Source organism: Apodemus sylvaticus, chromosome 7 (genome assembly GCF_947179515.1).
Source record: "Apodemus sylvaticus chromosome 7, mApoSyl1.1, whole genome shotgun sequence".
Taxonomy (NCBI): Eukaryota; Metazoa; Chordata; class Mammalia; order Rodentia; family Muridae; genus Apodemus; species Apodemus sylvaticus.
Window position 1 is genome coordinate 70738307 of NC_067478.1, and position 23490 is coordinate 70761796.

Consider the following 23490-nt stretch of genomic DNA (forward strand, 5'->3'; position numbering starts at 1 on the left):
TTTTTTTTTTCATTTTTTGAGACAGGGTTTCTCTGTGTAGTCCTGGCTGTCCTGGAATTCACTCTGTAGACCAGGCTGGCCTCGAACTCAAAAATCCACCTGCCTCTGCCTCCCAAGTGCTGGGATTACAGGTGTGCGCCACCACGCCCGGCTATGAGAGCTGATCTCTTAGTTTATCCACTAAGGTTGTCCTAGGACCTCTTGGGGAAAGAAGATGCTGGTCTAGGGCCCTAGCTCACAGTCAGGTGCAGTCCCACAGAGGTTTCATCTTACATCCTGTCTAAGCTCAGTCCTAAGCGCCATCCAAGATGCTATCTGCACCCCTAGAGCTCCTTGCCCTGGACTGCACTCCTGCTTAGCAGGGAAGGCCCTTGGCCCTACAAGAGGCTAAAGGGGAAGTTAGGTAGTATGATGGTTTGAATAGGTATGGCTTGCATACATTCATTTGTTTGAAAGCTTGGCCCAGTGGCAATACTACCAGTGGCCGTATTAGGAGGTGTGGCCTTGTTGGAGTAGGTGTGGCCTTGTTGGAGGAAGTGTGTCACTGTGGGGGTGGGCTTTGTGGTCTCCTGTGCTCAGGCTACATCTAGACAGTCTCATTCGTGCTGCCTGCAGATCAAGATGTAGAACTCTCAGTTCTGTCTCCAGCACCATGTCTGTCTGGATGCCGCCATGCTTCCCACCATGATGGTAATGGAATAAACCTCTGAAACTGTAAGCCAGCCCCAATGTTAGCCTTTATAAGAGTTGCCTTGGACACAGTGTCTCTTCACAGCAACAAAACCGTGTCTAAGACAGGTGATACCTGTGGCAGAATTTTCTCTGTCCAATTAATTTACATATTAGTGTATCAGGAGGCGTGTGATTGGACAGGGAAAAGGAAAGCAAAGCTAAGAGTTGGAAAGGCAGGACAGAGAAGAGAGAGAGAGAGGAGAGAGGAAGATGGAGGGAGAGGAAGAAGATTCAGATTCTGCACGGCGTTAAATAGTCACAGGTAGATATGATATCATAAAGGATAGAATAATTGGGATAACTTGTCTAATCTAGGTGGGCAGCTTTTATCATTATCAATTGGCTTTGAATTTATTGTGTGGGCATCTTGTGAATTGAGAATTTATTAATATATAAATCTGACTGATTAATTATAAGCCTCCAGAGTTTTGTTTCACTGGGTTATTGGAATGTGTGTCTGCCATCCACAGGGGTTTATGGCTGAGGCGGCGACGGCTGCCTGGGCAGAGAGTTGCCAGCAGCAGCACAGGAAGCCTGCCGGTCTTTTAGAGCTTTGCTTCTACCAAGCTGCTGGGTGTTGTGGCGGCTGACTGCAGGGTAGGTGGTTGTTGTGTAGGGCTGCCTGTCATGGGATCTTAGCGAGTCGGGTACAGACATTGCAGGAGCTGTGGGCTTTTCCTGCTGGAGCCATGTGGCCCACTGGTGCCCGGTGTAGTCCAGGAACTTGATGGTCCTTTTTAATATTTCCCACAACAGCTACCAAGAAAAGGGTAAGAAAGAGATTGAGAGCAGGACCAAATGGCAAAGATACAGATATGGGATGTAGGAGACAGGAGATGACATAGGGCCAGAGGGAAGCCTAGAATGAGAAAAGTAGAAACTATTAGGTGCTCATTCAATTTCTCACACAAACACATGTGCATGGGTGTGTGCACACGCATACACACACACACATATCACACATATCACATACACACCATACATACACCACATACACACACACACTACATACACACATATCACACACACATATACCAAACACACACCACACACACATACACACTATACACACCACACATACACTGCCACATACACACACTACACACACACCACATACATACTACACACACATCACACACATACACTGCCACACATGCTACACATACCACACACACACACTACATATCCACATATCACACACACACATACCAGACACACACCACACACACTACACACCATACCCACCACACATACACTGCCACATACACACACTATATATACACCACACACCACATACATACTGCACACACATCACACACATATGCTGCCACACATACTACATATAACATAACACACATACCACACACACACACACAATAGACGGGGAGCGAGAGGAAGAGGGAGAGGAGACATCAGGATAGGATGTAGAGTAGATTTATCTGGGCACATACTGTCAGGACAGAGAAGGGGAGCCGTGAAGAAGATGAGTGGGAAGTACCTACTCTGGCGTGGTTAGAGATGTAGGCAGCAGCCTTCTGCAGGCGGCCTGAGGGTGCTCAGCCTAAGATGAGGCCTTTGCTCCAGAGGTCTATGAAGAGAAGAGAGTCAAGGACTTTGAGGTGGCCAGGCCAGGAGCTGTAGGACGGCAGCCCTGGCAGGGTTTGCTCAGTCTGTTGCTTCTGCATGGAAGTGAGTCGGATGTGGACCTGGTTGTTGTCCCATGCACTCTTACTGTCCTGCTGTGCTGGCATGACAAGGGCTGAGGACTGAGCCGAAAGCCCTCAACCCCTGCAAAGCCACCATAGAACTCACAGACCCCTAGGAACCAAAACAAAGTTTGTGTGAGAACTAAACCTCTTTGGTGGTAGTGGGGGGGGGTGTGTGTGTGTGTGTGTGGTGTGGTGTGGTATGTGTGGTATGTTCCCTCTGGGCACAAGCAGCCCTTGGCAGATAGTGCCCTTGTGCCAAGCAAAAAGCGCCCAATGTGGGCTGAGGTGGACCCTCACTTCCTCACAGTGGTGGCTGAGCACACGAGCACGGTCCTTCCTTCAGGTCTCAGAAGTAAGGGAGACTGTACATGGAGTACGAGTCAAACTTGAAAGCCACAAGCCATCAGCACCATTTTCTGTTTTGCTCTCTTCCCCTGGACCAGCGCTGTGGAGCTAAACGCCATGAGGCAAGGGTGGGATTGCACACATGCTGGACCAAGGAGTCCAGACTCAGTTACAAGTCGGCCATCACTGTTAGCTTTTCCGGGAGTGTTGGGGATTTGAACTCAGGTCCTCATGCTTGCATAGCAAGCACCTCACTCATCTTCTCCCTAGCGCCCGCCCTTACCTTTTCTAGCTTCTAGATGCATTGATCTGTTATCTGTGTCTCTGAGCCACTTCCTTCTGTCATCCCAACCTCTTACTGCTATCCCCATACCTCCCAATTTCTCCCTCCACCTTCTTGCTACTGTCTGGTGAGAATTCTTGTGATTACATTCAGGACCCTCTTAAATTACCCAAGATAATCCACCATTCTGTTCTAAGATCCTTAACAATCACATCTGAGAAGTCTTTTTGCCGTATCAGAGAACAAGTTCTGGGGATAAGGATATAGTTGGCATTCTATGGTGGCCTTTCTCATCTCTTGCCAACCATGCTGTTAATACTGCCCTACCAGGGAGATCTCTTCCTTTGCAAGGGCACGTGGAGGGGTTTGACGGTGAATGTGTGCCTCTCTCCCTACCTGATAACTCCTTAGTCCTGATGGTACGAGGCACCCCACTACTAGCAAGGCATAAGCAGCCTGTCTCTTCTTTTCTCCGTCTCTAAATATAGTGGCTTTTCAAGACCTTGCTGCTACAGGAAGCCTTCCGCAGCACAGACAGAACAGCTGCCTCCCCTCTGGGATTGCTCACTGGTACCTCTGCCAGGCATACCCCACAGCCTGCTTCGTTCACGAGCCTGTCAGCCTTTGCACGCCACCATCTCTTTTCTACCTTAGGTTAGGTCTTTCTCATAACCCCTCCCCCTCCGTTCTCCTCATCTCTGCAGCTGCAAAGCCTAGTACAGGGTCTACTCCCCTGGAGAGCAGGGGCCTTGTCTGTGTCCAATCAATCAAATAAATGTTTACAGAACTGGGTCATGCCGAGCCATTCCAGGATTCCCAAGGAAGAGGACAAAAGTGCAAGGTGGCAGCTGAGCGCTTTGACTGCTCAGTCTGACTCAGTGTAGGCTGGGGTACTCTGGGGGCCACCAACCAGGCTGGCAGTAGGTGGGGTGGCACGAGGCTGCTCCTGCAAGGCCACCTACTCGCTCCCCCTTGCTCAAAGCAATGACACACCCTGCTCCCAGCCCATCTTTTCTAATACCAGGTTGCTTCAAGAAGTTTCGGGTCTTCTGCACTCAGAATGGCACACGGTCTCTGGGTGGCCTTCCCTCTGATTCTCTCAGTGTCACGTTGCTTTCTGCTTTGGTGTCTTTCCTGCAGATCACCAGAGAACTCCATGATGCTCAGTCCAAGCCACTCCGCTGGGTCCTAATTGTAGCAGGCTCTCCGCTGTTCCTACACGGCACCCTTGACCCCCAGCTTCTGGGCCTCTCTTTGTGAGGCCAATCTGTGGTCTCAGCCTGAACATGGCCCATGTGTAAATTTGACTTGGTAAGTCAGGGAGAAATTAACTTGCAGGAGGTCCTGGGTGGGAGAGATAGGAGCTGGTGGATAAATACTCCCTGCTGCTCCTCCCTGGGTAGGATAGTTCTGAGGCCTGTTCTGCAGTTAGAGACCCGTGAGGATGGCGTCCCAGCAGCCCGCAGTGGCAGTCCGCTCATTACCACACTCTCATCCATCACTGTTTCCCTGCCCACTTCCTTGCTCCCTCAAGTTCCCTGGGACCATCTTCCAAGCCTATGTGCTCACAAATCCCCTGGGTGCTGGGGTTGCAGGCATGAGCTATGACACCCATCTTACTCTCCTGTCATAAGACAACCTGGGAAAGGAGCACAGGGGACTTCAGCAAATACTCAAGGTTGGGGCTCTGCGATTCAGGCCCTTTCCCATCGTGTAGGGTGTGCAGATATCAGTTTGTCTTGACTTGAAAAAAAAAATCAAATACGCACATCTTTTCCCAAGTACACATTCAGTTGTATCATGACGAGAGCCTGAAGCTCACTTTGGTAGGAATATCACACCATAGGAATTGGCAACGGCTACAACTCCTCTTCCTAGCGTGTTACCAAAGCCTTTACTTACCTCCCATTAGCTTCTAATTTTTGGTCCCTCAATCCCCTTGCAGCAACTGTTCAGGTCCTACCTATGAGGGTGCTTCAAGGGACAGAGCAGAATCCTGAGGCAAGATAGATGTTCTGACAGATGTCCCAGGAATCCTTGTGCCTCCTACCCAGGTAGTATGATTGGAAAGCAACTCCCCTGTCCAAATTCTGGGAAGGAGTCAGCCATCCTGGACTCATGGTGGGGAGTGATTGGTCCCTGGCCTCTGACACTGTGGATGGGTGGCCTAGGCAGGCTCCTGGCCTCTGACACTGTGGATGGGTGGCCTGTGTAGCCTCCCAGGATCGGGCACTGTAGGTGAGTAGCCAAAACTTTTCTCTCAGGCCCCAGCTGAGCTCCTGAGAGTCTCAGCTACTCAGATGCAGAGAGGCAAGGACTCGAGTGCTCCTTCTGTAGATAGGAAAATTTTGTTGCAAATTTATAATTCTCCACCACCTTCTCTGGGAAGCTGAGTCCCAGAAGCCCTTGGCTCTGTCGCTTTGAAGGATGACAAGGCAAAGAGAGGGTGAGGCTGGAGAATAGGGAATTAGGTAGAGATTTCACAGATTAACATTTGACAGGTAGCAGCATCAGCATCAAAAGACTAGAAGATCCAGTCCCACCTGGGCTTCATTCAACCAAAGGAAATGCTCACAAACTCCCAGCTACTTTATATAAACTTGGGAAGGGCAGGTACTATGTAAATGATGCACAGAAGGTTACACCAGGCCACCCTTGCCTCCCCTCTCTCCCTTTCTTGGAGCTGGTCCACAGGCTGCATCTGATGCACTTCTAAGTTTGTCTATAATTCTCCTTTAATAAACCATCTCCTTTCCTGCAAGGATCCATGTGTCTCTGGACAACTCCTAAATAGACATGAGAAACTGGCGTCTGGGAAGGTGAAGGAAGAAAAGGGAACTGGGAGGCATCAGGAATGTACAACTGAATGCAACAGCACAGGAAATGCTTGGGTGTGGTGATCCCCTGGGACTCAGTGACTTTGGGGAAGTTAAGTTGTGTGAAGGCTGCCAGTTTGTCTAATCATCTGTGCGCCCCAGATTCAAATCCACACTTGTAACATCTTAGAAAGCCAGCCATGACAGAAGGGCAGGATGTTCCTGGGTCTCTCTCTCTCTCTCTCTCTCTCTCTCTCTCTCTCTCTCTCTCTCTCTCTCAATAAGGCCACTGACCTATCTCCCCCCCCCCTTAACATTTGGAAATGAGAGTCAGATTTCTGAAGGTGAATTATCACGGACTGTGGAAATTAGATTCACTTTCTCTCTGTCTCTTTCCCTCTTTCCCGCTTATGGCGCTCCACGGATGGGGCCCAAGAGAGTCCCTAGATCCTCTGAGAAATGTATGCATTGACAGCAGCCGCTGAGCCCAGACTTAAGAGTGGGCGGCAGCTAGCAGGTGACCGTCCGTATAGAATCTGTGAGATGCTTGGATTCCACAGGGACTTGTGCCTTGACGTAGATGGCTCATGTTATCATAGGGTTGACCACTTCAGGAAATAACCATGTGCTATTGTCACGATCTTAGCTAGTGACATCACTAACAGGGCAAGCTGAAATTGCAACCATCACATGACTAGACAAAATGGCAGTGCTCACACGACTGCTTATATTCCCCAGTGACACGCATTCTGTGGGATCATCATATTCTAGAATTCCCTGTGCTACCAGCACCCATTTGTACATCTCTGTCTTCTCCCAGTTTCTTTCCTTCTCTCTTTTACCCTCCAGACGCCTCCTGGGATCACGGAAACCAGTGACCCAGACAGGACCCCAGGCACTGTGGCAGCTCTTTCCTGCTTCCTCCTTGAGACCTCCCCAGAGGCCCGCCCCTCCCTGAAAGTTTCGGTATGAGGGGGAAAGTGATGTTTGTGAAGTATTGACTCCACGATTTTACTGGCCTGTAGCTTTGGGTGCTAACACCTCCTGCAACCCCAGGCTTCATGTCTCTTTTCCATAGGGATAATCGTTCATGGGACAAGGGCTTGAAACCTGAGGTCCCATCACAATGGACCTAAGTGTTAAAGAGTGAGACGCTCCAGCAGGACAGCAAAAAGTCCATATCTAGTGATGTCCTGCTCCCTGCCCTGAGAAAAAGAGGGCTCAGGTGAGGCTAAGACAGTGGGTTCTTTGGCTCCTCAAGATTCCGAAGTATAGTTCATACTTCAGGTCTGTTACATCCTAACTGCTCTCAATTCTTTGCTGTTTATTTACTGTACACGGTCCTGTCCCTATGGGGGACAGAGATAATTCCCCAGGGAATAAGCATTAGAGTCAAAGGAGGCAAACCCCCACCCACTTTGTTTGTTTATTTAATGTGTCTGAGTATTTTGCCTGCATATATGTCTGTGTACCATGTGTGTGGCTGGTGTCCTTGGAGGTCAGGAGAGGGCATCAGATCTCCTGGAAAGTGGGGTTATATGATTGTGAGCTGCCGCGTGGGTGCTGGGAATCAACCCTGAGGCCTCTGGAAGGGCAGTCCCACTGTTCTGAACAAGACCTACTTTTTTTTTAAGACTATATATATTTGTGTGTGTGTGTGTGTGTGTGTGTGTACACTGTTGCTGTCACTGTCTTCAGACACACCAGAAGAGGGCATCAGATCCCATTACAGATGGCTGTGAGCCACCATATGGTTGCTGGGAATTGAACTCAGGGCCTTTGGAAGAGCAGTCAGTGCTCTTAACCACTGAGCCATCTCTCCAGCCCCGCAAGCCCCATTCTTAAACACTATTAATCTGCACAACAATTTTAAACAAAAGGACTAAAGCAATTCATACAAGCAAGTTGTCTCCTGTCCAAAACTAATAGCCTTGTAGCTCAGGCATAATGTTTTGTTTTATGCTATTACTCTTTTGGATGAGGGTTGTTGGTTTTTGCTTTTTTTTTTTTTTTTTTTTTTTGGTCTCTCCAAGAACTTCTTATATAGAAATGTTAGTATACCAAGATGAAGGAAATGCCTGAAAGATACTGATGGCAGAGACTTTGACACAATGTTTCAGGACCCCGGGTAGGGTGGGGGGCGGTGATAGAGTGGTTTAAGGGAGTGTAAGCCCGAGACCGCATGGAGCACAAACTAGTATGTGGAATCCATTTGTGGCTATGCTCCGAACACCCTCAAGGTGTTTAACTGTAGAATCTGAAGAGGGGAAGGAGGGATCTCTAGATGCATGGCCTTGGGTGCCCATTCCCACTCTAGTTGCCCTGGTCCTTGCTTCTTTCTCCTTAGGATCATGTTAGGAATGTCCCCTTCAGTTTCCTTGGATTCCCCACTACGTTGTATCCTCAAGAGTAGGGCCAAGTTTGATACTGAGAACCTTAAAAAAAAAAAAAAAAAAAAGAGGCCAATATTTTACTGTAATGCTGCCTGGTCTTAATTCAACTTGGATAATAGGGAAACCTTTTGAATTATAACAGCATCCTACAGCTTAATCTATTTTGTAAGAATCAAGGGAAAAGAGGCCGTAGAGATGGCTCAGCGGTTAAGAACACTGACTGCTCTTCCAGAGGTCCTGAGTTCAATTCCCAGCAACCACATGGTAGCTCATGACCATCTGTAATGGGATCTGATGCCCTCTTCTGGTGTGTCTGAAGACAGCTACAGTATGCTCATATACATAAGATAAATAATCTTTTTAAAAAAAATCAAGGGAAATAAGCGGAGGTGTTGTATGTTGTCTTTCATGGCTCTCCACCAGGAAAAAAAAAAAAAAAAAAAAAAAAACCTAAGGGGAAAACCCAAACCTGCCTTATCTTAGAAGATCCTTGGGTATGCCCAAAAACAAATAAAAAACAATAAAAAAACAAAACATGTAACAGGCCAGGGCAAAGTGTCTCCTCCCACTCTCCAGAGCGCCATCCCAAACTCCCTCATTCACCCCGTTACCAGACCAAAGGAATCTAGCCCTATAAGGCATCTGAGGAGTGCAGTCTCCTCCACCACCCTCTCCGATGCCTATGGTACTCCCGTAAGGGAAGTGCCTGGACCCATGAAGCCAGTCCAAGTCCATGTCCCCTTTGCAGTCTCAGACCTCCATCAAAGTAACAAGGCCAGAAGCTTCTTGAGGACACATCCAGACTTATCAGTAACTTACTGCCCTTAACTTTAGCCTATGAACCTAAAGAGAAAAACATCTTGCTGTACTCCTGAAGGGACACAGAGGATCTGAGAGGAAGCTGAAGAACATGCAGATGAGATACTTACTCAAAGTCCTAATGTCCACCAGTCCAGTGCACAGGTCATTCTAGATCAAGAGTCCACTGATTGGAATTACAACATCCCAGAAGGGACTCATAAGTAGAAAATGATGATAGAAAGCTTTACTGCAAGCATGAAATATTGTATTAAGATCGGATAATCATGATAAAATCAGAGAAGTCACTTGAGGGAGGGAGGGAATGTTTCTCAGCAGGCTCTCTGAGGCTTTCGGGAAATTCACCACCTGAGATTCCTAACCCCACAAAGGACAAGACCTTTTAGAGCAACATTTTATTAGTCAGTCAGCTAACAGCCACAGATAGTTTCAGAGCTTGGCTGCTGGACGTTACCTTCTCAATGTCAACAACCAAAGTCTGGGATAAGACTAAAAGAAATGAGGAGAGAAGAGAAGGGGACCTAAAGGATTGTGCTTGTCCTTGACAGAACTATTGGCCATATCTGTCTGCCAAGGGATACCCATATTAATTCTAGGAGACTAGAAGTCCACACTCAGAGTTCCTCAAGTACAAAAGCCAAGGCATGTAACTACCTGCCCCTATAGTCATGTCCAGTGAGTAAAAACTTAAAGGCCTGGTACTGGAAGGCAGATCACCCCCATTCTAGAAGAAACATCATCCAAGCCCCAACATCATGATCTCCATACAGGACTAAGGTCCAGGGAGCAGGCTGGCTTATGATATTTTGACCCCTGTTGAGGAACCTCAAGTTACCCTATGCATGTAAGGTAAGAACATTAATCTGCTTTAGTTATTGGGGCCAGTTCCTGAGTCCTTCCTTGCCTTTCTCCCTAGAACTCTTACCTCCTGATCCATCAGTATGGTAGGGATAGAGAGAATTCCCCAAAGACATATCTCAGGGACCTAGTTATGCCAGAAGGAGTCATTCTGAATAGTGAATGATATTTTAATATATATTGATACATAACCCCACCACGACAAACTCAGACCAAATAATCATCAAAACTCTAGACTTCCTATCCACACTAGACTACCAAGTCTCCCAAGAAAAAGGATGAAATAACTCATAATTGAACTAAGTCCATAAAAGATAAAACAAACATATCAAATTCTGCATCCTTTAATGGTTTGGTTTGGTTTTTGGTTTTTTGGATTTTGGTTTTTTCGAGACAAGGTTTCTCTGTATAGCCTTGGCTGTCCTAGAACTCACTCTGTAGACCAGGCTGGCCTTGAACTCAGAAATCTGCCTGCCTCTGCCTCCCAGAGTGCTGGGATTACAGGCGTGCGCCACCACCGCCCAGCTTCTGCATCCTTTAATGGAAACAACCCTTTAACAGATAAGTGGAGTCTCATGGAGGCCCCAACACTGGGCATGCCCAGTATCTAAAAGACTTTCTTGTTTTTTGTGGCAGAAAACTAGGCCTTGCCTCAGAAGGTTAACTCAACAGTTAAGAACAGAGCTGAGGCTCGTCACATATTTTTTCTTAAAGAAATAGGATGCTGTAGCATCAGAGTGAGCCCCATCTCTAAGAGCTGTGGCAGCCACAGCTCTGCTAGTTAAAAGGCTTCTGAGCTATCTTTGAGTCAACCATTAGAAGCTTTCATAGTCCATTAGGCAAAGGCCGCCCTAGAATTAAAGGGACAAGTATGGTTAATGGAAGTACACCAGCAAAGTGTCAGGCCATTCTTCTACACAACACAAAGGTAACCAGCAAAATCTGTGGCACCTTAAACCCTCCCTCACTTGGGCCCATGGAAACTTCAGATCTGGCACACTTCTGTTCTGAGAACATCCATTTTCGCCCATCCCTGGCATAAACAACTAGCCCCTGGATAATCCAAAGGGTGGTCTGACTTATTCATGGAAGCAATTATATTCTTAAAGGACAGCATAAGGCAGGATATCCAGTGGTCAGGAAGAGAGCAATAGTTGAGGCTTTCCCAATCCCCTTCCACCCTAGCACAAAAGAGGAGACCCATTCTGGGGAAAAGGAAAAAATTCACACCGAGGCATGCCTTCATGGTTTTACATGTCCATGCACCATCTATAAAGAATGAGGAGTAATTTTTTGGATCATACTTATTTATCTATTTTGTGTGTGTACACATACCATGGCATATGTACAGAGGCACAAGGATGCTGATTGGGAATTGGTTCTCTCCATCTTCTGTGTTGGTTCCTAAGACTGAACTCCAGTTATAGGCTTGGCAGCAAATACCTTTACCTGCTGAGCCATCTTCCCAGCTCTCAGAGTGAGGGCTATAATAGCCACCAGCTCCCCCATAAAATCTGGACAAGAAATTCTAGATCTATTAGAAGCTATTCAGCTCGCCAAACAAGTGGCGGTATTCATTACAAGGGCTACCAGAAGAACATGGTCCAAGAAAATAGGCTGGCAGACAAAGAGACAAAAACGGCAGTCTTACAGATCCCCCGAGAGCTATCACTGTCCCTCCAAAGAAGGATTATATAAATCCAAACTATACTCCTGGGAGAGACAATGGGCTCTAAAACAAGGGGGCAACCAAAGGGGATCCTGGATCTGTCTAGAGAATTAAACACTACTCCCCCTGCTCTCCAGGGGAAAATAATTAAGGGAATACATGACTCAGTTCACTTGGGGAGAAATGCCATCCTAAAAATGGTAACTCAATTGTTCAAGGGCAGGGACTGACCCCTACAGTGAAGAGAGAGAGAGAGAGAGAGAGAGAGAGAGAGAGAGAGAGAGAGAGAGAGAGAGAGAGAGAGAGAGAGAGAGAGAGAGAGCTGCACTATTGCATATGTTACAACTCTAGCCATGCTTGTTGTACTGGCTGGTTTTGTGTGTCAACTTGACACAGGCTGGAGTTATCAAGAAGCTTCAGTTGGGGAAGTGCCTCCATGAGATCCAGCTGTGGGGCATTTTTTCAATTGGTGATGGGGGGGGGCCTTGTGGGTGGTGCCACCGCTGGGCTGATAGTCTTAGGTTCTATAAGAGAGCAGGCTGAGCAAGCCAGTAAGGAAGATCCCTCCATGACCTCTGCATCAGTTCCTGTTTCCTGATCTGCTTGAGTTCTAGTCCTGACTTCCTTTGGTGATCAACAGCAATGTGGAAGGTGTAAGCTGAATAAACCCTTTCCTCCCCAGCTTGCTACTTGGTCCTGATGTTTGTGCAGGAATAGAAACCCTGACTAAGACACTCATCTTCTACATTTTAAAGAAATCCAGAGATGTCACTGAACCAGGTGAGGCGGCTGGTCACATAGACTCTACTTATATGCCTCCTACTGCCAGCTTCAGTATCTTTAGTGTTTGCAGACACCTTCATCTCAGAGGCTATGCCCACTAACACTGAAAAGGTCACTGAAATGGCAAAGCCTCCCCTCCCCAAAGGAAATAATCCCAAGGTTTTGTCTTTTCTCATACACAGCAATAATGGACTGTCCATTAAATCACAGGTGACCCAGTCTATACCTAGGGCTCTAGGGATAAAGAATGTATTGACACTCCACTTAGAGGCCACAGACATTCAGCAAAGTTGAAAGGACTAACTGAGCCATTAAACAGATCCTAGCAAAATTTTTGTTAGGAAACTTCTAAAAAACTCCTGACACTATTGGTCATCAACCTTATGAGGGTTAGAATAGCTCCGATATCAGACACTAAACTCAGTTCCTGTGAATTACTATATGGTGTGACCTTCCCTCACACTAGAGCTGGTCTTTGACTCCCGAGGTCAACCAGATGACTCAATATATAATGAACCCAGGCCAAGTCTGGCAAGCTTTACAGAAATACAGGAACAAGGTTATGCCCAGTCCAACTGATGGGGCTGCAGAGACTGTAGATCTAGAAACTGGGTCCTCCTTAAAACTGGGAAAGACTCACTGAACAGTAGAATCTTCAGTGGGAGGAGCCTTATCAAGTGGTTCTTACCTGATGGCTGTGGAGCTGTGTGGGGTCAACAGCTAGATTCAGATCTCCAAGATAAAACCAGTGACATCAAAACAGAAGATCCCACTGTAAGACTTAGGAGACAGTCTGCTCCTATAAGCCAGTGGGAAACCTTAAAGGTTCTTCTCAAAATTCAAAATTAAGTGATACCTTTGATGGTCACTGACTTGGATGTTCTGAAACACTCCTCCTTGGGTTCCTCCTGCTTCTCTCTAGGAATTGTATACTTAAAGCACTATGTGAGAGCTTGCCGTTCCTGAACTAGATAAACTCATTTATCCCACTTTTAATTTTCTTCCTCATTCTACAAAAAAATAAATAAATAAAAATCCAAGGCATCCACTGGTTCCTATTATAAACAAGATGGACTTCATTGACTCCTCTGATTACTGGCTTTGCCCTAAGATGCAACAACTGTACTAAGAACAATTATCTCTCAGAGACCTCCTAATCAGTATGGAGAAAATAGCTCATGTCACGCCTTATGCTCAGGCTTTAAATACACCCTATAAAATGAAAACATCAACCATGGAGGAGGAGGCAGCCCAAGTCCCAGGTATCCACACGGGAAGGCTACTTCTTTGGAGTATGTCTCTGAGCCAGAGGGCTACATAATACTCTCAAAAGGGGGGGGGGGTCCTGTTTTTCTCATTTTGACAGAACTGGCCCATTCATAGGGACGCTAAATGCCTCCCTGTTCAATTTCAGTGTATGCAAAGGCAAAGAAGAACCACACAGGAAACCAGAGAGTGATGAGGACTTAGAATGTGATCTAATCTTCTCTGTGTCCTGGGGCAACAGATGCTTAACTATTCTCTTAATAACAAAGCTGAGTCTGCCACAGTAATAGTGTACTGGGAGCCTTTGGCTTGCCTCTGTCAACACAATGGGTTTTTGTTACCGTATATTCATAGCCAAGATGACCCAAGCTATTCCCTACAATTCAGTCTTCTGACCTTTGTCACCTGGCATGTGACTGGCCACATCTTTCTCCTCTACTACACACAGGTGGTAATTTCTTTGGAGACCATCCCCCTCCTATTGGCCATGGGAAGCACGAGATCACTCTATCTCTCATCTCACTTTAAACCGTTCCTATGTCCACCATTTATAAGTATAGTTGGGTCCAGGAGACAACTACTGCTGTGAGTTTACAGGACACTATGTCTTATGTGGAACAAGAATATTTTTTGTGTCGGGCGGTGGTGGCACACGCCTGTAATCCCAGCACTTGGGAGGCAGAGGCAGGCGGATTTCTGAGTTCGAAGCCAGCCTGGTCTACAGAGTAAGTTCCAGGACAGCCAGGATTACACAGAGAAACCCTGTCTCAACCCCCCCCCCAAAAAAAAAGAAGAATATTTTTTGTCCTTTCTCAGGATGGTAATGTTAATGAACCACTATATCCACTTCCCCAGGATAATAAAGTATACTAGAGAGACTTTTCCAACTTTCATATATACTGGTTACTTGGAGTGTTTTATTAAGGCCTCCCTCCCTGTTACATCCTCTTTATAGAAAAAGGAGAGATAGTTCCATGGATACCAAACCTTCCTGAGGGTACTGGCTTAATGTTGACAGTGAAGTGTTGGAATAATAAATAATGGGTTGAAGTATATTGATGAGCTTGTTCTCACCTGTGGGAGTTTTACATTTCAAGAGGTCAGTCCCAAATCCTGTCCTTGGCACTGTGAGAGACATAGGAGGCCACTATAGTTGTTATTTGAGGCACAAGAAGAAAGCCTTGGCTCTCTCACAAAGGGTCCTGGGTCTTAGATGTTTTGGCAGCTCAGGTAGAAATTTGTGAAAAGTTTAACAAAGCATGCGGTTTCGGATTAACAACACAAACAATTGAACAAAACCCTATAAAATTAAAGAAAATAATTTGAGTACACTCAAATCTAAACTCTAAGATCTATCAAAAATCAAAATTAGGCTCCTTCACAGGTCCCATGAAGAGCCAACCAACGGGTACCAGGAGCCCTGACGGCTGTGTGATCATGCTCCTTGCCCTTAGGCTTTTAGTCCTTGTATCCTAAACCCAGTAGCTTGATTTGTATATTTTGCAATGCAATGATGACTATGAGCAAAAGTACTGACACTTTGATGATAGCAACCAGTTGATAACCTGACAAGACCAGAACTTGAAAATGGAGTCTCCCTTCTAACCCATGGACAGAAAAGGGAGAGAATTCTGTGATCCTTTTGAGACAGGATCTACACCTATGATTAATATGCAAGTATCTATAGAAGGTAGATCAGCACTCCTTGGCACCCAAAAGTTTCTGGGAGTATAACTCTCAGGTAGACTGGGACAGGAGAGTAGGGAATAAGGTGTAGGAGCATGGCAATGCAATGCTATGAAAATATCTCTTACATTCTAATAAACTAGAAGGTTTAATGGACTTCACAGCCAAAGTACACCTTGAGGTCACAGCCATTCCATGGGCAAGAACCAATCCTTGACGCTATTAATGATACTTTGTTATGCCTGCAGACAGGAGTCTAGCCACTACTGTTCTCTGAGAGGATCCACCCAGTAGCCAACTAAAACAGATGCAGAGACCCATAGCCAAACATTCATGGAGCTCTGGAAGTCTTGTGGAAGAGTTGGAGGAAGGATTGAGGAACCTGGAGGGGATACAGGCTCCACAAGAAGACAACAGAGTTAAGTAACCTGGACCCTTAGGGGGTCCCAGAGACTGAACCACTAACCAAAGAACATACAAAGGTTGGGTATATATGTAGAAGATGTGTAGACTGTTCTTCATGCTGGTCTCCCAACAACTAGAACAGGGGCTGTCCCTGACTCTGTTACCTACCTGTAGATCCTATTTCCCTAACTGGGCTATTTTATCTGGCCTTAGAGGATTACCTGCTCCTGCAGTGACTTGAAGTGCCAGGGTGGGTTGGTACCCAGGGGGGATCTCTCCCTTTTCAGAGGTAAAGGTAAAGGGGGAGGGACCATGTGAAGGGGGACTGGGAAGGGGGCACTATTGGGATGTAAAGTGAATGAATAAACAAATGGGGGAGAGACCGATATGTACTACTGTGTACTCAACCTATTTGACCTGCCTTTAAGAAAAGAATGCAACATCCAACCTTACTTGCCTTGGATGTCCCATGTAATTAACTATTACAGCCTAAGCCACTGTATAGCTTTAATCTTCAGTTATTATGCACTCTTCCATTCCCTGACACATGAGCAAAATGTGTTTGCATGTTGTTTGCATGTGTGTCATGATAATCATTTGCTGGAAAGAGCAAGTTGGCTGAAAATGAATATCCACCATAAATGTTAGAAGCAGCATTCTGATATTACTTGATAGTGTTTGTTTGTTATCTTGGTCATTTGGGGTCAGCTGGAGTCAGTGACTTAATCCCTTGTAAAACTCTATTAGAGATTTCTGGAAAGTCTCCTTTATTCCTTCCCCATGTGATGCTTTCTATGCTGTTCAATAAAAGAGAGCAAAGCCCTTTGTGAAGGACAGACACACAGGAACACACAAATACAGACACAGGGACAGACTCACAAGACAGCCTTCAAGTAGGTACAATTCAAGAGTTGGACAAACAAATAGAGGAGTACAGAAGACAAGGGAGAGGAGCAGTGAATTCAAATATGGGCTTACCCTTGGTTAAATGACATAAAGGAATGTGTTTTGATTCGTTTCATTAATGTAACACTTACTGTTCTGTTGCTGTGAAGAGACACCACCATCAAGGTAACTCTGATAAAAATAAATCATTTAATTGGAAACTTGTTCACAGTTTCAGAGGGTTATTTCATGATCATCTTGGTGGGAAGTGTGGCAGAAGGCAGGGATGGTGTTGGAGAAGCAGCTGAGAGCTTTACATCCTAATGTGCAGGCAGGAGAGAGACAGAGACAGAGACACACAGAGAGACAGAGGCAAACAGAGAGACAGAGAGATACACAGAGAGACAGAGACAGACAGACAAACACTGGGCCTAGTAAGTCCATCCCTGTGACGAACTTCCAACAAGGCCATACCCCCAATTCTTCCCAAACAGTTCCACTAACTAAACAGAAACCAAATGTTTAAATATATGAGCAGATCAGGGCCATTCTCATTCAAGTACCACACACAAAGATGCATTATTAATAACTTTGAGTTTATTATTAATGCTTTCAAACTGATGCAGAGAAGGAGATACTAGAGATGACATATGAAAGGAGAAACAGCAAGCAACTGGAAACCCTTAGCCTACCTGGGCTTGATTCAGCCAAGGGAGCATGCTCAAAAAGCCCATGAACTCACTGGGTGGGTGCTATGTAAATGACCTTCAAGGAGGTATGCAGCCCCTGCTCAGGCTCTCTAAGAGCTAGGGCCATAAGCCAGGTCTCAAACACCTCCCAGGTCCTCTATATTTCTCCCTCAGATGCCACCTCCTTTCCTGTAACTATCCATGTGTCTGCTGCACACTCTAGCAGGTGCCCTCTGGACTCAAATCCCCTGTAACAAGAAGAGGAACCCGGAGACAGGAGACCCAGGAGAGGGGTGGAAGGATATGCTAGAGAAAAATATCCGAGGTTTTGCAGGTCATCCAGAACCCAGCCAAAGTTGTTGGCCTTCTCCTTCATGTCTTCTAGTGGAAGGAAGAGAAGCAATAGCTTAGAAAGCAGGAGGAGAGACCAGCTCTGCGAGGAGAGACAAAGACCACTGAAGAGGAAAGGACTGAGTTGGGAGGAACCACAAAGCTCAGTGGGAGGGAGGCTGCCCTTGGTTCTCCTTTCCCCAGGCAAGTTCCTGATTGGGCCAACGAACCCCAGTTGATATAGAGCAAGTGTCTTGCTCTCCGCTTGTGAGGAAGGATATCCTGGCCCACAGGAGGGGAAACTGACCAGAGAAACAAATTTAACCCTGAGCCTCCTTGAGAGTATGCTTGTAGTGCTGAAACATCATTCTTTGTGTCCTGGCTGTGTTAGCCTACAGGGTCACAGGGCCCACCATACAGCAATGTCAGATATGTGAAAAAGAGAATCTCAGATCTGGAAGAGGCTCACCTGCCCCACTAGCCTGGTGATACGGGCAGGTACGTCTCTCGTCCCTCATCAAGAGGTCCCTGCCCATTATTGTTCTATGCAGAGCTGGCAGCAGAGACAGAACTCTGGAAGCTAGGGCCTCAACCACTCAGCCAGGCAGCAGACAACTGGGTCTCATTCCCTCTCTCTCTCTCCCCCCTTCTCTTGTCTGTCTGTCTGCCTGCCTGCCTGCCTGTCTGTCGTCTATCTATCTATCTATCTATCTATCTATCTATCTATCTATCTATCTATCTATCTATCTATCTATCTAATCCATCTATCCATCTATCCATCCATCCATCCATCCATCCATCCATCCATCCATCTATCTATCTATCTATCTATCTATCTATCTATCTATCTACCTACCTACCTACCTACCTAATCTATCTATCTATCCATCTATCCATCCATCTATCTATCATCTATCTATCTACCTACCTAATCTATCTATCTATCTATCTATCCATCTATCTATCTATCTATCTATCTATCTATCTATCTATCTATCTATCTAATCCATCTGTCATCTCTCAATCTTTTCCTCCTTTTTATTCTTCTTTCTTTCTCTGTTCCTCTCTCTCCCTACCAGCTAACTAGCCTGCAGCAAGCAGCTAAATATAGTCCCTTATTCTTTCACTCCTAGGAACTGTCCATCAACATTAATTTCTCAGTTCAGTCATTCTAGCCACAAGCAGCTGCTGCTTTTGGAATGCTCTGAGCTGAACTCAGGCCATCTTTGCTGTGGTGGAGAAAGCACATCTTGAAAGGACAGCCTTTGGGAGTATGAAACCCACATGGCCTTTGCAACCAGAGACTAGAGTTTGAGTTTTGACTTTTCTATTTCCTAGCTGGTCAACCTTAGGCAAGCTCTCTGACGTCTCTGAGCTTTATTGTCTTCGTCTATACGGTGGGGCTCATAAGATTGTTAAGATGGTCAATCACAATAATAGATATAGAGCTTCCAGCTGAGCCTTGGAAAGCCATTCTTGCCTGCCCCACAAAAGCTCAGAATCTAGAATCAGGCTGGCTAAGGTGTTTCACAGAGATTGGCGATCAGGTATACACATATATCTGTCCCTGACTTCCTCTTTGACATTGTGTAGCTGTCATATGTGCTTCCCGGAGAACCAGATTACTACCCCCTCACTGCTACTCTCTCCCCACCACCCACACACATATGAAGCCAAGCAAACTCAGAGATAGATAGTTGGAACATGCAACATACAAACACCCATCATGCCAATTCACATACAAGCATTCCCAGATATTCACCAACCCAGAGGCCCACGTACATCCAGCCACACAGAACAGCACACATAGTCATACCTGAGCATGCCAGAATGGATACAAATGAGGCCACTGACATAGTGGACTCACAGAGACACAACAAGTGCAAAAACACACAGGAAACCATGTACATGTACAAGATTACATGCATATTGACTGGCTTTCCCTGTAAGTATACCACCCCCCACTGGATGACAGAAGCCTAAGGCATGGAGGCAGACCTGCATGCAGAGCAGAGAGAGTGCTAGCGTGGCTGCCTGAAACACAAAGCCTTTGCCTTCCTCCTACTCTTCAGCCCTGAGCCAGGCTTGAGCTCTGGTGTGTAAAGAGGCTTTGGCGTCCTCTGCTGACGACAGTGTCGCCTGCAGCCTGCACCAGCTTTGGGGAGAAAAGAACCAAAACTACGACTAGGATAGGAAGAGAGAAAACAGAAAGGAGGTGAGGGGTGAAGAGAGAAGAGATGAGAACCTGGCAACGTTCTGCTGCTAAAGTCGCAAGGATTAAGATCCACTTACAGCTATCAACTCCGGAGACTTCTGGGTGGCATACTGGGCAGTATGACACACGGGCTTCTGGAAGCCTCTCTGGCTGCAAATCCCCAAACGGATCTGTGCCCTGAGCCAGGCACCTTTTTACGTCTTCCAGAAAAGCTGAAGCCTGGCTAGACTGTCAGTCCTGATGAAGCGTGAGCAAGGAGCCAGACAGACATGGGGACGGCATCCTCACTTCCCAACTGTGGCCTCATCTGCAATGATCAGGAAACACGCAGTTGCCATGAGTGTAAAATAACAGTCACGCAGCTCTTGTACCGGAAGTGGGGATATTATTAAGGTCATGGCCTTGGCCAAGGGCTTCACACAAGGTGAAGGGTAGAGTTTTGTCCCAGGCCTTGCGGGTGCCATGGGAGGTAGGTGACAGGTGGGGTAGACAGTGTCACATCTCTGCAGAAGGCCACAGTGTCCCAGAGAGAATCTGCTGGGAGCACAGTCATGGCTGGCTAACCTGGCTTCTCTGCAAGGTTTCCCTCTGCTCTCAGTTGAGGCTGCTGCCTGAGCTGTTCATCTAGCCCAGGCTTGACCAGAAGGCGGTTGCAAAGAGGCACTTCTTTTCCTTGGCAGGACTTATAAGTTACTTGGAAATAGCCAGTGGTCTGCCTTGTGGACAAACACACTCTGCAAAGAAAGACAGCAAGAAACAAAATCAAGAAGCTGACAGGATGTGCTCAGTCCCCCTGGTCCTTCTTGCTGAGTGATGGGGGTCCTGATGACATCTGACATCATGGCTGCATCTCACAACTCTGTTGTCACCTTAAACTATTGTAACAGTCCCCGCTCAGTCCCCAGGACTCTTGTTGTTTTCCTACCAGTGTCACAGGCATTGCCTTAGTCATTGTTCTATTGCTGTGAACAGACACCATGACCATGACAACTCCTATAGACGAAAACCTTTAATCGGGGCTGCCTTACACTGTCAGAGGTTCAGTTCACTATCGGCAAGGCAGGGGACATGACAGCTGCCTGTACTGTGATACCTGGAGGAGGGGGGGAGGAAGGGAAGGAGGAAAAGAGGGAGGGAGGGAGGGAGAGAGAGGAGGGAGAAGGAAGAAGGGAGGAAGGGAGGGAGGAAGGGATAAGGAGAGGGAGAGGGAGAGACACGTTGGTATGTGTGAGCTTTTGAAACCTCAAAGCCCACCCCAAGTGATATATTTCCTCCAAGAAAGCCACACCTGTTAATTTTTAAAATCCTCCTGTTGAATAAGTGATCAAATATATGAATGAGCCATTGGGCGCCATTGTTATTCCAACTACAACCTGTACCTTCGCTCACACTGGGCTGGTACCCGCCTCCTGCCCAGGCTGCACATGCCCCCTGTCATGGCATCCCGATCTAGATCATCCTTCCTCTCCTCCTTCTAGGCTTCTCTGAGACTGGAAACGGAAGCCACACGGCTGTCTTGTCTTGGCTAGAGGGTCCCTGCTTCTCTGGCTGCTCCCCTCTGTGTTCTCTCCTCTGTGACTTGTGAAGGCCTACAAGGGAGGCCCCATGGTGAGGACACCCTGCCATCAGCTCCAGCCAACGACTGCACCCAGCATGCTCTCCACTGACCATCTCTCCTGTTTCTTCTTTCCCCTGCTCAGCAAGCTCAGAGGTATAACACCAAGTCCCCAACTTAGTAGCCCCATCCAGGGAATGACAAACTTGTTTCTCCCTATAGGAAATGCCCTGTGACTACAGGGAGCTAGTCCTATTCACACAGCAAGGGGAGCAAGTGGCTACCCAAGCCCTATTGTGCAGTCTCTGTGTATAAATAGTAAATACTGTTAACTAACTACTAAATACTGTTAGGTGCTATAAAATACTATCAGGCTGTATCCCATGCCTGCTCCCTTCCTTGTCCTTTCAGAAGTGGCACCAGGGGACCCTCTAGCAGCCTGTAGGCCACACTGAGTGTGCAACACACCGTACCCCAGGTTTTTTGCAGCTTCAGTACTCCACTTTGAGTCCAGCTGTAGTTCTAGAACAGAAGGAAAGTCCAGCACAGCATAGAGACCCTTCTAATACCTACGTCCAAGCCCACAGAGCCCACCTCCTGATTTCAGTGGTGTGGGAGAGAGGCCTGAACCAGGACGGGAAGCCAGTAGGTTTGGAAGCCAGGGTGAGCATTCCCATGCCAGGACTGCCAAGATTCTGTAAGATGTGCAAGGCCTGGGCTGGAATGTATCTTCCATTGTCCTTTAGTATGGAGTCATGTTGCTGGTTTCTAAGACACAAGAACTGTGTCATGAATCATAGGTGAGATGCTGGTATAATGGTTGTCCCTGAGGTAAGAGGCCAGATGGTAGGCTACCGGGCTTGGAGAGAGCACATCATCTGGCAATCCCTTTGGGGAATGGGCTCAGTAATGTTAAGGAGCTGACTGGGGAATCTGAGAGCCAATCCACACAGCCGATACATCACTACAGCCATGGCTGAAGACATTCTCCTGTCATTACCCCTCCAGACCATTCCAGAGACAGGTTGCTTCCAGATATCAAGTTTCTCCTTCCCTGAAAAAAAAAAACATAACATTTTATAAGTTCTTTATATGTTTAAAGGAGGATTGTACAGAGGAGCAAGCATATCTGCACACATGCTCAACACACACATACACACACACACACCTACAAATGCTGAGAACCTTTGTAAAGATTCTGCAGCATGAAAGGAAATAGGTGTGTCTTCCCAAGTGAGACAAATCAAAGGGACCCACTTCTCCCTGGCCAGGGAGTTTGTTGAGGACTGTTAAGCACGGCCAAATGCTATTAAGAACTATGAAATACTATCAGTATTGTTAGTTCTGGGTTGGATTTCCATTAAATCTTTATCATAACACCCTTTTAAATGTTCTCTGTGGATGACTAACCTTGTCAAAAGCAAGCATTTGATAGGGCCTTCCTTTATGCCTGCTAGCCTTGTGTGAGGAGCTGTCAGTCAAGTGGCCTCTTTACTGGCAACCAGCCAGATGACCACAAAGGCAGCCCAGTGGCTTGGGGCATTTGCAGTCACTCTGAGGTTGCCCTAATGGCTACAGAGGACCACTGAAGGCATGCTGCAGTCGTGGCCACTCCAGCCGGTGTCTATAGGCTTTCAAAGGTGGTGCTCTTAGCAAGATAAGCCTCTGCAAACTCTAAATACCCCTGCAGCCATATTCCCTAAACCAGGGTGGTGATACTTTCCCTGGTTGCCCAGGAAAGAAGGCCTGTGACCAGTGCACATTATAACCCTTTATTTTCATGAGAGCTGTGGCATGATTAGTATAAAAATCATTGCCATGGCCTCCTTCTTGCGTGCTCTTCAGTTTGCTATATTATTTTATCTATGTGTGTGTGTGTGTGTGTGTGTGTGTGTGTCCGTGTGTGCATATGCACATGTGTGAAGGTGCCAGCTGAGGCCAGAAGGCATCAGGTCCCCTGCAGCTGGAATTCCAGGCAGATAGGAGTCTTCCCACATGACTGCTGAGAACAAAGCTCAGGTCCTCTGTAAGAGCATCAAGTCTTCTCAACCA

The 23490-nt window shown here is 46.7% G+C and overlaps 1 long non-coding RNA gene across 6 annotated transcripts; it reads left to right on the top strand.

The window, feature by feature from the left end:
• The first annotated feature begins 492 nt into the window (after window positions 1–492).
• LOC127688981 (uncharacterized) lies at window positions 493–16864 on the top strand. 6 transcript variants are annotated; one of them, XR_007978807.1, is made up of 5 exons: window positions 495–994; window positions 4210–4380; window positions 5015–5123; window positions 12307–12404; window positions 15608–16864. It is a non-coding gene; the product is annotated as an uncharacterized LOC127688981 (long non-coding RNA). The 6 variants fall into 6 exon arrangements; XR_007978806.1 differs by lacking the exon at window positions 12307–12404 and having other exon boundaries at window positions 493–994; window positions 5015–5307; XR_007978808.1 differs by lacking the exons at window positions 12307–12404; window positions 15608–16864 and adding an exon at window positions 6735–7867 and having other exon boundaries at window positions 506–994.
• The last annotated feature ends 6626 nt before the right edge of the window (window positions 16865–23490 follow it).